We start from the raw sequence: 17,607 nt of genomic DNA, 5'->3' as shown, positions 1-17,607 counted from the left end.
AGCCTAAGGACCACCGGGAGGACAAGAACGAAGAGGTTGAGGACAGTAGACGAGATGAGAGAGTGTTGGCCGCTTCGTTCCCTCTGGCTACACTACCTTTTTAATTTATTTCTTTTAGCCAGTCAGCAGTTGCTTCTAAATATAGGAGGAAAGGCAGACATATGGTATATTGAGGCACTCCATTCTCCATTATTTTCCAAAATATAAACCAAAAATTGTACCTACATAAATTCAACAAAGCAGTATATTTAAATCCAATTTAAATAAATATAATTACAACAAAAGTTAAATCCTCGCGTCGCAAAGTTATCGCCGCGAGTTACACAACTCTAAAATACGATGAACTAGAACAATAACGTCGCATTGGATTGTATTAAACGCGAGTTTTAACAACATAAAGCCTTCGAAACTTTTGTATGTCTGCGGTAACACTCATATGTCACGGTATAGGTGCCTACTGTGATATAAGTGATATACCTATATATTTTTTAGCTTCGAATATTTTACACTACACCACATATAGTATGGTAGGGACAAGGACCTTATTGTTAAGACACTAAGTTTCCCGAGCAAAGCCCATTTCGAGTCATTGCATTCTAAGCTTCGAAACTCTACGCCGCGCTTTGTATGAAACGAAACAAATAATATAAAAAAAATAGTGTTTCTTGTTGTTCTCTCTGCTCTCTCAATAAACATTGTGGGAAAAAAAAATATGTCGAATATAGAAAACAAAAGCAATACTAATAATATAAAACTGTAGAATTTGTTAGGTCAATTAGGTCAATGTGATACTCCATTTTTCAAGGAAAGCTGTACCTACGTACAGTGAGTTGCATTGTATTTCCCTATTAAAACAACTCTAAATCATTTGACAAAGCAGGCGAAGCCGCGAGTACAAGCTAGTATTCCCATACAATCGTTAACTATTCTCACACTCATTGTTTAGTTTGCACAACGGCTTGTTCCTACGTTTGAGCTACATACACAAACATACAGCACATTTATACCACGCCTAATACGTTTAAGGTGGGAGGTTTCATATTGCATTGAATTCGCATTGCTAGTATGAATCATATGAATGTTATGATAAATATTTGTAGAGGTTTCGCCTTACGATAACAGAACCTGAGCATGTGGCAAAAAGAATTGAAAAGATTATTAAAGAGGCCGGTCATGGCGCACGTGCACATAGTGTGACTGTAAACGCGACAAGATGTGGGTTCGATTTCTACTCGGGGGAATTAAGTTCTCCTTTAGTATTCTGCAAACAGTAGAGTAGAGAGAGAATAGAGCATAAGTATTTTTTTTTAAAAAGTGCTCCTGTACATTTACAATCAACGATAAAAATATAAAATAGATATCCTATCTATACTTTTATACGCATTCACAAAATGATTCCGACGACAAACAAACAAACCATATAAACAAACACCTCAATCCACGATGAATGAACTGAATTAATGAATGAACGAGATTGATGCCATTCTATTTACGACGCAATAAACTGAATGAACGATCCGAGACAAATTTTGTTTACAGAGTACTTTACGATATTGAGATCTTGAGATTATGTTGATAGATTCATTGATATCTCCCCATTCGACCTATCACCCCCTATCGTGCTTTCCAAATTAATTTGTCGTGCTTTTAATTAATTCGCTTCGGTTTTTCTAAAATTAGTAGAAAACGTCGTAGTGGCGTGATTTGGATGTGATTTAATGGTAAACAGTTCAATTTCCTTTCGGAGACCGTTTAAACAAGGATAATCGTCGTCTCTACAAAATAAGTGAGAATCCATGCCTACCTACAGATTGACAAACATATAATTACAGTCGATATATTATAAAAGACAGAATAAAATCATATATCTATAAAAAATAGCTTTCTTTAGCCCACATTAAGTTTAGGCATAGCTTTCAAATTTCCAAATATAACAATTTCCAATTGATTGCGCGACCCAATTCTTCAAATTAAAAAGGGACTCGTCAACGTCCGTCATAACAGGAAGTGTGTCGTAGGAATTTAAATATATTTTTTAAGAATTTAAATACATTTTTTACGAGAAACGATTTTCGAAAATCCTCGATTAAATCTCATTTAACATTTTTAACTAGATTTTTTTAACTTCGCGCTGCACCTCTCGTATAACTGCAGGATATGCAGAGCGAAGTGTAAAGAAAAATGTTAAAAAAATACGATCCCAACTTTCAACGCAATTTTTGAAACATTGCTTGTTAAGTGGCGGAACTAAAACATTTTGTCTTCACTGTCACTTGTTCGTGGGTTCAGAAACGGTTTAGATGAAAATATTTATATAGTTTAGATTAATTTGATCATCTAACCATGCACCACCAGCTAAGAAGCTATCTAATATACTTAGAAAATACTAGATATCCCCAGAAGTAACTCGACGATACCACCTAGAGGACCGCCCCACTTATTGTTTAGTAGACAATATTTCCCAACGATAAATTCGCAGTCGTAAACGTTAAACGCATTAAAAGCCTTATAAAATTCCTTCAGATAAAGGAAGCAGTAAATATTGCTCGTTAAACAGAGAACACGTTAAATTGGAAGATTTTATTTTTATTACGACAAAACATGTATAAACTTTTGAGACTAACGCGACAGGTTGTAGGTTCAATTCTGACTCGAGTAAATGAAATATTTCATCGCTCTGGTAACGAGGCCAAGCGCGGCGGTGAGTTCCACCACGTTACAGTATATTGTTTCTATGCGTGTGCTTTAATTAAAAGTATATTTGGTTAGGTTAGGTAGGTCAATATATTTGTTCCTAGAATATAGTGCCCTACTATATATATATATATATATATATATATATATATATATATATATATATATATATATATATATATATATATCAAACTTTTTAGGTTTCAAAAGCACTAGGTCAGCTAAATTGGATCAAGTACCAATTCTTAACTTGTAAAAAGTGCAAAATTTCACCTCTCCAGTGATAATTATTTTCATTTTCAATCTATTAATTTAATCAGTAATTTCAAATAAGCTTACCAGTTCCACTGATCACACCTGCCCGGCGTTAAGTTCCGCACTATAACCCAACACTTTTACCCAACCATCAATATGCAGGAGATGCGTATACCTTAAATAAAAATACCCACTCGAGTAATAATAAAACTTGGCATGTTTATAATTTTCTGAGAAAGGTAATATTGCGACCGCGAAATTGTTTCGCGCTTCATAATTGGTTGGGACGAGGAGCGCCACGTTTTGATGAAGAAAAACTTTCAACTTTAATTTGAAACAAAGAACGCACTCTGCCTTCTGACTTTGTGGCTTATCCAAATTATCGTGTATATCAAAGATGAAACTTATCTTAGTAGCACAACTTGGTGAGATTTGTAAATAGGATGAACTACTAACATTGAGTATGCATTATTTTTTTAAAACGCTAGTATAAAAAAAATTAAATCAACTTCACGTTGTATCCCGCACACAGTAGGGTAGGCAAAGGGAACCTAGTGTTAAGACACTCCGTTCCCCAATTTCTGCCGAATTCTGGAGGCATTGCGTGTTGAGTGGCATAACTCAACGCCGCAAAAGCTAGTATAAAGATGGATAAATACATATAAAAACTACGTATCACAACACAATACAAACTAACTACATTTTGCAATTACAATTTTTTAATAATACTATAGCTTTTGCTTAAATGATTTAAAATAAAGCGATACTTATATTAATATTATTTAAAAAAAAAGCATTTACTGGATTCAATATAAAGTACTAAGAACTTATAGGTTAAACAGAAGACAATTAGTCGTGCTATTAATACTAGAGTACGACCAAGCATCTACATTGTAGTTGCAACAGTAGTACAACTATTTCAATTTAACACTAGTAGGGAACCTTTATGAATTTGTGATATAATACGTCTACGTCGCTGCAAACTGACCTAGTTGGACAAGTGCAGCACAACAAGTTCATATTAAATCTGTAGTGCTACGAGAAATGGTCGCAAGACTTTATAACTCTATGGGCAATTAATAAATTGCTAAATGCGTTTGATATTATTCGATGAGGTTTTGTGCAGGTGATCATTTGAGGGCTATGTCCAGCGGTGAGCGTATGAGACATGGAAAATTTTGATTTTTACTTAAATCGTTTTAATAGCATCATCTAACATTTTTTTTGTATGTATGAAATTGAACCAATGAATTATTTTCATTTCCCCATTCTGGTAAGGCGCCATTCAACACTAATGAATTGAATTTGAGCGGAATGTAGAGAACGGAATATCTTTGCCTACCCACATAGTACATATGTGGGATACTGCTGAAAAAAAAAAACACTACAATAATTTATATATGAGCAAATAAATCAACAAATATAAGAAATACAAACCACAAATATTTCCTCAAGCCATCCATCATCAGAATGATTCGGCAAGCATGACTAAATAAACGTGGGCACGTACCAAGAATTTGATATTGTCATTGTGCGTTGAAAGCAATAGGAAATGCGTAGGTCCTTAATATTAGTACCGAGTACTCATGCCCTGTGTTAACTGTGTATATGAAACTTCCGTTACTGAGTGACAGACAGACAACGCACAGACGAAACTATTGGGCTTAGAATGTTTAAGTTAGGCGTGTTAGAGAGTGTAGGGGGAAGATTCCACGAAACACCTACGGGAACGGGAAAAACGAGATTTTCCATTTAACATCCGTATACATAAAACTATTCAATTTCTGAGAGACAGACAAGGCATAGCCGCAACCAAAATTTCGTGTGAAGGTTCGTCAAGGAGTGCAAAGGAACAAACAATAAAGGAAAAACGAAGAAAGAAAAAAGGCAGATCGATACATACGAATAGTCAGTGCAGCATCATCGATTTCAACACACGAAGACATCTTAATGACAAACAATGTTCAATTAAACACGAGTCTCATATAACCCGCAAAAGTCTTTAGGTACCTATATATGAAAACATAATTAAACAAGCTCGAAGTTTCTCACTTTCATCACAAGTAAGTACACGGCTCTGCTTCTACAAACAAATTTTAATGAGCAAGTTGGAAGATTGATTTTATAGCAAATTCCAAACAACAAAGCGATCAATCAATATGCCAAACTATGTTTAGGCAATTTCAATATTCCCATCCTGTCACTCTCCGTTATAATTTAAGGCTTCCCAAATTAACGTTACACAACAGACAACAGGTATCCATTTTGTTATTAATTTCCAGTGGGATTATTAAATGGAATTGGAAATTCTTAAGCTTCAACGTGATAAGCCGCGTTGATGAATTAACATAGTAATGAGATGTTGGAAAATCGATTTACTTATTATCAAAAACTAAGTATATTTCTTTTATTAATTCATTGGTCTAAGTAAATTCTAAAAAGGTTTCGTACCACTGAGCTTACTAATGTAGAATGTATTTAAAGACATGAATACTTTTTAGTACCAAAATAAAAAAAGCAAAACTTTAGTGTTAAACTTAAATTTATACCTGATCCCCTTGCAAATCGATATGTGATGCTAAAATCCACCTCCGGAAGACTGTAAAGGTGTTTAAAGTTTAAAACTCCAATCTAGCGAACACGTGACCTAGTTTTTATCCACACTACCCTGAAGGAACTTCACTTAGCTAACCGCATTTCCTACATTCCTAACATTTCTAAAATCGTAAAATCCTAAAATAGAAATAATAAAAGCTTACAAGAATTGAACACTGTGGGAGAAATAAAGCTATTTTATTTTATATTGGTTGCAACTGGACTGACCTGCAATTGATTATGGTGAAACACGAGCAATATTTTCTTCTTAAGTACCTACAGTTAATTTGTCAAATGTGGTCTGCTAACAATAATTGGATAAGGATTTTCCAGAAAGTTCCAAATATTATTGTGCACAAAACGACTTTGCAACTGCTATCACCATTACCAAATCACCATTGCTAACGTAACTCGTATAAGAAATTCAAGATTTCAAAAATGAAATCCGAATATTCGCCTCGCACATTACTTGCTCTGTAATTAATGCGGATTTAATTACATTTGGCGACACATTGGGGTCGACCACTCGTCGGAGTAGAGAGAGAGCCTATATATTGTACGTATACATTTCTACGCTTAGTTTGGTTGGGGCTTTCAAAATTTTAGGGAACATGGCTTCTGTTGACATCTGACCTTTAACCTTACAACACAAGAATAATTACAACTGACACATACTCGTGTATATTTTTTTGTATGAAGATCACGCCAAGAGTACGTAGTTGATGAGACACTCCGCTATATTCAGCTATCCTAAAAAAACGCGCGGAGAAATAAGGCTATGACAATAAAGATAATTTAAAATATTATATTCCTTTTAGTGGGCATCGAACTTACAACGTCCAAGTGTAAAATAATTTATTACTACATATGCTATGTATAAGAAGTATGAAAAAATCTAATCACTACTCCATCTCATTTCGCAATAGCTTCTAAGAAATTAAAAAATGTAATACGATTGGGAGTAACTTTTATGAACATTCGTCTTTAGTTAATGCATATTAGGTCAACATGAACACTCATTCACACTTTAATATCTTTAACAAAAAGCCAGTCAGTTTGAGGCCAGGCGTAGCACACAGGAACAAAGGCTCAATGTGTGCTGCAAAATCGACTGGTTGTGGGTTCAATTCCCACTCGAGGAAAGGAAATATTTATTTAAATTTATATTTTCATTTTTTCGTTGTGGTTTCCGCCTCTCAACACGCAATGCCTCCAGTTATCGGCGGCAATTGGGGAACGGAGTGTCGGAATACGAGGTTCCCTCTGCCTACCTTGCTGTATGCGGAATACAGACACAATCTAGACTGATTCCTACTAGAATCGTAGATACATAGGTGACCTTACGGGTTCCATTAACAGAAGCTAATGATATAAAATTACTCTCTTTATTTCCTACGATACATCTAGGCATTTAAGCGGAAAAATCTAACGACACGGAGAAATGTGGCTATTTTAAGCGGATTTTTTTTTCGAGAAAGATTTAATACACTTTTACTTTACAGTCAAGATTATTCAAATTGAAAAAATTGTGTATTATTTCATATCACTTTATTTATCATCAGATAAATAAATAATAACGTCTATGCGATTTATATAAAATCTACTTACTTAATATTATTTAAATTATCAGATGACTCATTAAAGATAATTAAATATATAATAAAAAAACTATAAATAGTTTCAAGAAGCTTTTAATTACATTTAAAAAGCTAAAGTCACTGCGGTACAATTTGATATTTTGTATCTTGATTGGTTAGTAATGAGTCCGTTTATATATTTCCAATATAAATAGTCAAAATTTCTGGCTTTCACAAGTTTATTTCTTAATAATTAAACGTATAAAATTATAAATAAAAAAATATTTCTATCTACCCTCAAAATGTAAAAAGTCAAATAAATAAACTTTTAAAACTCGCAATTAATAAAAAATATTATATTACATTTTAAATTTAAATTTATTTCATACAGCACATACCAAGGCACTCGAGTTGCCATATCAAATTTTGTAGTTCCTTTGTGAAATGCACTATATAAATTTAAATCGTGCAGCTTCGTGTGACGCGCCATTAGAATACCAAGAGATGTTCGACCCAGTTTCAGCAGTGTCATAAGAGATTGAACGATATAATATACAGCTTCCAGGCGACTCTATGAGCACGTAGTTATCGAATATGATTAAGTTAACTTTTACTATGATTTTGTTTGCTTTCATTTATTGATTTTCGATGTAGTAGAGAAATTTATTTTCTTTTAGAATAATAGAATAAAATATAATCTACATTTGCTATCAATTAAAGTTATTTAAAAGACATATTTTTACATATGTACATACAAATTAATACATCTATAAACGTATTTGCCCGTCTGTTTACGCACGCACTCCTTAACGGTTGAAACGTTTTGGTTGCAACTAGCCTTCATTAATTCAATTTACATTAACAAGTCAACACATTAAATACAATTCGTTGTTTGGTACCTGCCTGCCTTTAAATTAATACATCATTCAGATTGTAGTACTTGAAACTTAGGTGTATATTTATCTTTAGCAATTGTATTGATTTTCGTGATTACTACATGTTTTTCTTTTCATAGCCTATAAAAGTTGATATACATCAAACGTCTCAACATATTAGTATCTCGAATCATGACTAAAACACACTGGATTAAATCACTTTTTAAATAATCAAAATCGGTTCATCTGTTTGAGAGCTATGATGCCACACATAGACATACGCCTATACACAAACATGCCAATAGCACTCCTCTATTTCCATAGTAGGTTAAAAATATAAAAAAATAAACAATATATCAAAATCCGACAATATTATAGCAGTACCAAAATTAACACATTTAACGTTCACCCTGCCACTACAGAAGGCGAACATCTAATGCACATTCCTGGCCTAATTAGGGCAATATCAAAGAGAATTTGCATACTTAACGAAGACGATACTAATTAGAAGAAGGAGCCGTATCGTTACGCATGTCTAATGAAGAGGTGTCATGGGCATTTGTGAATGCAGTAGACATAAAAGGTGAACATAATTTTTTTACTTTTTCTTTGGTATAGAATTGGCGATTTAACTTAAATTAAAACTATTAAAAAAAAAATCATTTTCTGCTTTCTGTCTGAATTAGAGATATTGTGCGTTGAATGGAAGAACTTAACGCCAGGGTAGAGATATGATATGAGAGAGATATAATTTCTACGAGTTTGGATATCGAACTTACACTCATCGCGTTTATAATCAAACGTGCACTGCACAACAATGATATCTATATGTACGACTATGTATGTAAAACGTAAGTAAGAATAATAGACATACATAAGTTTTTAAGTAGAATTAAGTAGAAAAAGTAATTGCATAAATGTGTGAATACTAATTTAAAATATTACAAAATAATAAAACAATGAAGAGCTTGAATAATAGCCTTCTATTACATAAATTTAAAACAAAAAAAAGGTACTTTTGTAATATCACCTAGAAATGACGAAATGTGGAATAGCTACAGCAGAATTTCCACATCACTGCTAACCATAATATTATATTAAAAAATAATATTTCAGCGATAACATCAACAAAAATCCGACTCACGCTTAACCAACCTGTACGCTATAAGGAAATTTTAAACGTATGTACCTTACACATACATTTAAAATTTCCTTATAGCTTTGCGTTTACACTTTTACAACGTCTCACACCATTTTGATTCACCAACAAGTAGGTAGGGTAATCGAGCATCGTTCGCCGAGGTCTTGTTTCCGTTATTAATTAAAACACTGCCCCAGTTTCGAACAAAGGCAAGGCAAGGCACAAAATATGTATCTACCTATCTCTCTATTTCGAAAACAGCTTTTCAGACGTGAAAAGCACTATTAAGCAACGACTGCGCGACTCTGGCTGATTATGATTTTTTTTTTTCATGAATTCAGGTTAAATGAGACGAAATGGAGGATAAACTTCGTGAGTGAATGAGCTTTAATGAGTTTGTAATTAGGATTAATAGGCAATAATTGTATGGTTTTAGTGTGGCGTAGTGATTGACGATTATGTGTATATACATGCAATGTTTAAGGGTTCAAATCCAACATTTATCTTTTTATTTGATATAAAAGAATATTACTATAACAAAAAAACTCAATTCACACGCAAAAACACCTTCGAATTCAGTCATTATGTTACCCAAAAGGCGTATAAACAAGCATTACAAATATGATAATTAAAAAAACAAACACTTGAGAATATTCCACCGGCGGTTCCATTATTGTATTCCGTTAGACGGGCCGGATCAATTAATAGCTTAAACCGTTAAGTTGTTGGCGCATCTTAGATCTGTCGGTTGCATTGAAACGCTTAGCGTTTTGTATTTTATGGTATGCCGTTGTATTTAAATGGGGGTATTGCAATTTATAGTTGCGGAACGCTCTTCTGAGACGAGTTATGGTGTTTAGAAACTGAGATTATCTATTAAGTAATTCTAAAAGAAATAGATATTTATGTAGATAGATATATGACACCGTGGTGGCATCTGATTGTAAACGTGACGGCTGTGAGTTTGATTCCTTCTCAGGAATGAAATATTTCAAATTCTTCGCTTTAATAACAAGAATAGCGCGCCGTTACGTTCCGCCACTCAACACGCAATCTCTCGACAATTGGGCGGAAAGTGGGGAACGAAGTGCCTTAAAAGTGCTTATAAGTCTGTTTGAATAAAGAATATTTTGAATTTGATTTGATACGCTGTCTTCTCTGTGGTATAACTTTTAAGAAACACGAAATCAATTAATATTTAGTAGGTACATATTTTTCTATAGAATAATAAAAGTATGAAAAATTATTAAAAAAAAATCTAATTAATATAATTAAATTTTTTACTATCCACCAATCTAATATAACGTCTATACAAAATATCAAAACTCAATTTATCTTGAATTGTATACAATCCATCAATCATGCACAAGCACGTACAGAGTCCACACGTCAGTACCAAAAAGAAACCTTCTTGGTACGTACACCAATTCACAGTTAAGCTCGACCTTTGTGGGAGAGTGATCGAATCGAAACCTATCCACGGTTGCCATTTCCCATTCCACAATTAATTCATGGCGTCGAGGGCGTTATGAGTCAGTTAATATACTCCATGGCCCCTAACACAGAAACGCTTTTAGGTGTAAATAAAATTGGAAGATTTGCAGAAAACGAACGAGATCGTGCTGATTTTTAATAGCTAACGGTATATACTATACAGACATTTCTAATATTTTATATAAGAAATATAAATTATTAGTAAGATACTATTCAAATGAGTAAAAATCCAAGATCAAAGACAAAATTAAATTTACCTGGAAAATTGTTCAAATACTCAATTCGCAATCGTAATGGTCCTAACAAGCAAAAGATAAAAGTTAACTTTTTAATTGACAGAATTTCTAGGAAGTGCAGTATCGAAAACTGATAAACTGAGAGAAATAAAAAAAAATCAAAGAAATAAGTAGGTACACAATTATTAAAAAAAAATAAACATCTCGTTCATAGCATCTCGTACAAAAATAAAATATAAACCTCATGTTTAACTACAGATGGATACTTAACTTTATCTAAATCGTTTCAGGGGGCACACAAAGCTCACCGCGGCATTACAAAGCCGGGGCTCGAGCCGCCACTAATATAATTCTTGCGAAATGCCGAGAAAGCTTTTAAAACACTTAACTATGTAAATGAGAGTGTTTTGAATATATAATTTTATGTATCAAAAAAACTGTATATCTAGAGTTACATTCAGGTACAAATAAATTATTTAAGATATACTTTAATAGAACTAATGATAGAAAGTAATGTAAATATAGCGCGAATAATATTTTATAATAATGGAACTTTAATTTTACTAGGTTAGAGAAATTTGATTTTCTATACTGACAATCAAGGTATCTTAATATTATTTACAAAGTCTAGAGAATAGGTCATATTGCAATAAGAAGTAATAAAATGTCGCTATCAAAAATGTAACAAATCCCATATCAAACTATTTGGCAAGCAGCTTGTACGAGTATATGGTCGGTCAATGAGACCGAAAATAAAAACTGAACTTTCGTTTTAGTATGCCATAAAATAGGTTCATATAATATAAAATATTTATTTAAAAATTGATAAAAGACACAACTGACAATATAGAGTCACCGTCCTGCACTCTCCGTCGTTCTCTCTTCGCCAGGAAATCAAAACTATACCTTTTAGGATCCGAAGAAAAATGCAAATCAATATTCAATAGGTTAGCACAAACATATTCAATTTAATAACAACCATAAACGAAAACAGTTAGAGGCAATAAAAAACGATGGAGCTATAATTTAGATCATTAAAAGAAATATAATAAAATGACATTGTAAAGTAACGGTGAAAAGACAGTTAAATATTGCATTCGAAGTAGCGGTGCAGGTTGAGTCCAGTTTATTAATGATTCCGTTGTAAATATACTACTTGGTGCTAATATTTTATTGAGATTTTTACTTTCCAATACCTTAATAACGATATCTATTAATTTTAATACCATAAACCGAAATATGAACCGCGATTGATGTGTGTGAATCAAAGTATATTTTTTTTCACTTCTGACAAGTCACGGGGTTTAACTTCACCACTCAACACGCAATGCCTCGAAAAAATTAGTGGAAAGTGAGGAACAGAGTGTCTTAACACTAAATTCCTTCTGCCTTCTTCTGCTGTATGCGGTATACATGAAGCAGATTTTTTGAAGAGGAGAAACCTTAAAAGGTACGAACATTTCATTTGAACTCTTCACAAAAAATTTACCAGATTGTACACACTTATGTTTTACTATTTTAAATTTTACTTTATATCTCTTGCTGCTACTTGTCTCCTGTTTGTCATTAAAGTCACATTAGTGTCCGTCTGACGTTTTAAATATTTTTACCCTTTAAGTTTTACACAAAAAATCTAAATATTCACATTTTTACTTTGAGACCCTCGTCGTATACTAACATTACTTTATCATGTAAAATGTAAATGGATAGTTTGATATTAAGGCGAGATTAATTTACACATTTCTAGATATTGTCCAAGCCAAATAGACGATGGGAAAACTTATCTGAAGAGACGAGAAGAAAATTCTTAGCATTTCATGGATTCACCGTGCAAGAGCCCGTGTTGCAAGGAGAGAAGCACGGATCAGTGCCTGGGACTTACGGCCCAAGTGTAGTCACATAAGGGGCCTCTTTGAAATGCGCATTAACGCTCCCCTCGACATCTAGATTCTAGTAGTGGCGACTTGAAAAATTAATGTTTTATATTTAGACTAGCGACCCTATTGCGGCTTCGCCCGCTTTTACTACTGGATTATTCATATAATGTATGTTTGCAAATCACTTAAGATAATGTGAAAATTAATTAAACCCTAATGCAACCCGCATTTTCGTAGTTTCAATAAGGATTTTCCAATTGTTTTACACAGCAAGGATTTTTTAGTAGGTACCGTAATTTTATATCTGTGCTACTAATCTTTTCAAGTACTTATTAAAATATATTTAAATTACTATTTTTAGATAGTTAAATGACATTAAATAATACATTCATCTCGAATTATCCAATACGTGCAAACGCATCTAAATCTTCGTTGTTATAAAGGCAGGTGGGTTCTTTTTTTCGAGCTTGTGGTTAATGCTGAAGAGGGTATTCTGTCCCTGATGAAAAGCAAGCACTACGTGGCTGCCTGTGACGAAAATTAAATAGAATGCATCGGCCGGGAATTGAACCCGGGCTGCCCGCGTAGCAGGCGAGCATTCTACCACTGCACCACCGATGCGTGTAAGGCAGGCGGGCGCGGCGGACTCGCTTGTATAAGCATAACGTCGCGAGGCGCGTTTCGCAGCAAGGATTTTTTGATATTGTAACAACTTCTAAAGTACTTATTAAAATGAAAAACAGAAAAGACAGTTTTGATCTACATTAAATGGCCAACGTAACTAATATACTTATTTATATGCTGAGAGTACGGGATAAGTGAAACTTGACTCGATACAGTTGATGTGTGAACGGTGTGATGTGTCAATAATTAAATGCGTTTTTCTCTAAAACTATTCGCAATTTCGAAATAGTTTAAAAAGCAAACTTTATCTTCGTTTAACGTAGAAATTTAATAAAGTATTTTAAAGCATAAGGATTAATACCATTATGGAGAAATATCCCTCACAACAAAAAATATATTGAAATTACTATTTTTAGACAGAAATATGATCACTACACGTTATTCTTAAAAGATACGAATATGCCATCGCGGACTTTTTTGTAGATCTTATTAAGAGGAACAATACTCCAGTACATTTTTTTCATGTAGTATTTACCATTAAAGCAGCGCATGCGCCAAAGTGTGTCAGCGGGTAGTACTTTATACACATTTATCGTATTTATGGTAATTTACATAAGAATGTACAAACAATAAACTATATATAAACCTTCCCTGAGAAATACTCGACCTAATGGTGAAAACCGCATCCAAATCCGTTGAGTGGTTTAGAAGAAGAAGAGTTAGAAAGTTCAGACAGACACAAAAAGCGACTTTGTTTTATAAGATATAGGATAGGATGATGTGAAATTACATTTAAAACAAATAAAAAAAGTGTCAAACTATAGATAGATCTTTGGTTAATTCGACATAAGGATAAAAGAACCTACACCATAACCAATCTTAGATCATGCCCAGTAATGAAGACGTGATTGAAGCGAATTCACACAAAGTCTAGTTGTAATTGACATAATAGTAGGTTAAGAAATGTTTTAACTGACTGCTGTAATAGTTAGTTTCTAATTATGAACTTAAACAGCGGAAATTAAATTAATAAGATTTGAAAGTGGATTCAATATTATAATTTTAAATAATCATTTAAAAAATTGAATCAAAATCCGTTTAAATAATAATTTGAAGTATTTAGACATCATTAAAATATCGACTCATTAGAGGTAAAAATCGCGAAACAATATAATTTACGTGTGTGATGATACTTAGTTGCTAAGCGCTTGTGCCTTATGGGACATGGGATATATGTAATAAGGACTACGTACATACAAACATACATATATGTAGTATGTATAGTGAAATTATTGCGGCATTAATCATCATTCAGTTGTAATGGAATGCTTAGTTTATAAATAAGTATAATAGGAAACCGAATGAATTTCCTTTTTACACTTGTAGATTATTTTTTTTAAGTAGATGAAATTTAGTAAAGGACAAATATTTCTACTAAAAATGTAGGAAATAGGAAGGCAGGAAGAAAATAGGAAGAAAAAAAAATATTATATTAAATACGACGATTTCTAATTATGGTCTTTTGTTAATGCATTTCAAAATGCTCAAAACTTTGAGAGGCCTGGACAACGATACCCAGCGGCACAAACTGACTGCAAACGCGACAGTTGTACGTTTCCCATTCGGGGGATGAAGTGAGAAAGAAGGAGAAGCAGATTTATTTAATGACTCCAAAACGACAATGGAAAAAATAAACAACATTTTTTATAGTTTTTTATGACCTTTTAATAAGTTTAGTGTTCCAGTCGCAACATTGCCTTCATATTCTACACGATTATGGTTAATTCCGTTATCATCCATTTTGAAAGGGCGAGCGCATAAAATATTACTTTTACGACATTATACTATTAATCTTTCCTATAATCGACTTTACTCAAATATAATTTGGGAGTATTATAAATAGAAACTTTACTCTTAAATCACTTTTTATTAGTGAAAACCACATTAAATAGAAACAGAAAGATACATATACTTACTATTGTATACGAAATTGTATATCACTTAAAGAATAAAAAAAAAATTAGTACATCTGTAAAAAGGTTCATTTAAGGCACAATCAAAGTAAGTAAACCGTTAGAACCGTTCTGCACTATAGAATTTTCCAATTCAATACGACCGCTCGTAAATCAACTTTGTCAATCAATCATTTCTTTGTTTATGGCTTTTATAATATACCATTACTTTGAAACTACATACGCATTTGGTTATTTATTTCTAATATGTGTCATTTACAATGACAAATGTGTTTATAATATGCATTTATTTCTTTTTTAGCTCTAGGTTGTATTCCACACAAAGCGGGATAGGCAAAGGGAACTTGGGAACCTAGTCTTCAGATACTTCCTAAACTTTGAACTTACGACTACTTCGACCCAATAGGCAACTTTTGCTCACAAATCAAATTAGAAACAAATGATATTTACTAAAATAAATAGACACAAATTAAAAATGAAAAAATAAACGCCGACTGACAACACTCTTTATAACTATTTCAACTGTTTGTAATATCTCTAAACATACACAATTATGACAGCTGTTTATCTTGCAGTTAAGTAGGTACTAAATGGGAGTTAATTAAGTTTTAATTACTGAAGAATGTCAAATATTTAGCAAACTGTATAACTGTAACTATACGTTTCGTAAAGTTTAAGAATAAAGACCTTAAAAGAAAATCAGTTTTAGACATAGGTTTTCCACCCATGGCAGAGTAGGTATTAGGTAGGGAGAATATGGAAATCACTTCGCTTTCCATGAGAATCTGTGAAATAAAATAGATTTTTTTCTATCTACCGCACAAAAAAAACATTAATAATAAATAAACAAAGATTACATTTTGCAAACGGCAAAAACTAAAAAAAAGATATATCCCACACAATATCAAACCCCGACCTAAAACACTTCAACACCACACACTAACAACCACTGCACCACAAGCGACAAACGCGACGTAATTAAACCCAACCAGCGGCACTAGTACGTTTGCTCGAGACAATTTGTTTTGTTCGAACACTAATGTCTCGAAATGAGATTGGATGCTCGAAGGCAATTTTCACGGCAATCTCGGCATCATTTCTCATTTGTGGTGGAACACCAGTTAGTTTGTTATGAACACATTGTAAACGCTTAGATGGCTTTTAATGGAAGACGTTTTCTATACTGTTAATTGAGTTGCACTATATAGTGGGATGCAGAACTAGTAGAAAAAAAAAACGATTTTATGAATAAAAAAAAACCAGGACTACTACACGTTTTTTGCTGCAGCGTGGGCTAGTGGAAACTAGTGTTAAGACACTCCGTGTCCAACTTTCAGTCCAATTTTTGAGATGCAATATCTCCAGTGTTGAATGGCGGAACTCAACGACACGCTCTGTCTTTTTAACATACTCATTCTTCATTCACAATACCTATACTTAATACATTAAGTATGTTATTTTTTACATTACATAAAAATGAAAAAGAAATTAACACATTTGCTAAATCTCTTACATATTTCATAAATAAAAATTAATACAAAATAAAATTTTATTTCTCAGAAACAAGGCAAAAAAAAACGATGTGCTTACGGCAAAATGAAAACATTACAAATACCGTAATGTACCTAGGTAAATCTTATTATTGAACTATTGGAGTAATTTCTTCTACATTAGATTAAGAAAATGTTTGTAATTTTGCAAAAGCCAAACAGTAGCAACAAAGTAGGGCCCGGGGCGGGATTGTGATTCTAAATTTCTGGAAATTATATTAACCGAATGAATACGACATTTCATAACGAAGGTTTTTGTAATTGAATTCTCAAATATATTTCAGTAAAAGAAATATTCAAATGTTATTTTTTTTATGGAAATTAATGGTTTTTTTCTTAAAAGAAAAAATATAGTATTTTTTTTTATTCAAGGAGTTATGTCTAATATGAGATGAGAATGTAAGAATAAATCTAAATTATTATCTAATATGTAAACATCAAGAACCTCTTCATATCAAAGTATACTTAATGTAATTCAATCAATTTAAAATCTTGTATATCATACTAATAACAACGAAAAGCTACTAAACGACAATACAAGAGGAACACAAGACAAATTTTGGACTTGGACTCCCAAATTTAACGTTTCAACGAGCACCAGCTCTTGACCTTTATCGCTTCATTCTTAACAAATTGGATTTTAACATCAAAGGGCCCTCCCCTCGGATATGGCAGGCTGAAAACATAAGTTGTGCCCAATGATTATAATTTTATTA

General features: G+C 32.8%; 1 protein-coding gene and 1 non-coding gene across 2 annotated transcripts in view; both read right to left on the bottom strand.

The window, feature by feature from the left end:
• The window catches only part of Cbl (E3 ubiquitin-protein ligase CBL), a 65,991-nt gene that overhangs the window by 25,101 nt on the left and 23,283 nt on the right, over positions 1-17,607 (bottom strand). The window lies entirely within an intron of this gene.
• TRNAS-GCU (transfer RNA serine (anticodon GCU)) lies at positions 13,295-13,365 on the bottom strand. Its single transcript has one exon. It is a non-coding gene; the product is annotated as a tRNA-Ser (tRNA).

This window comes from Heliconius melpomene, chromosome 1, assembly GCF_056956725.1.
Source record: "Heliconius melpomene rosina isolate 202511_hmr_F chromosome 1, ASM5695672v1, whole genome shotgun sequence".
NCBI classification, from domain to species: Eukaryota; Metazoa; Arthropoda; class Insecta; order Lepidoptera; family Nymphalidae; genus Heliconius; species Heliconius melpomene.
This window is presented reverse-complemented; position numbering and strand designations above follow the sequence as displayed.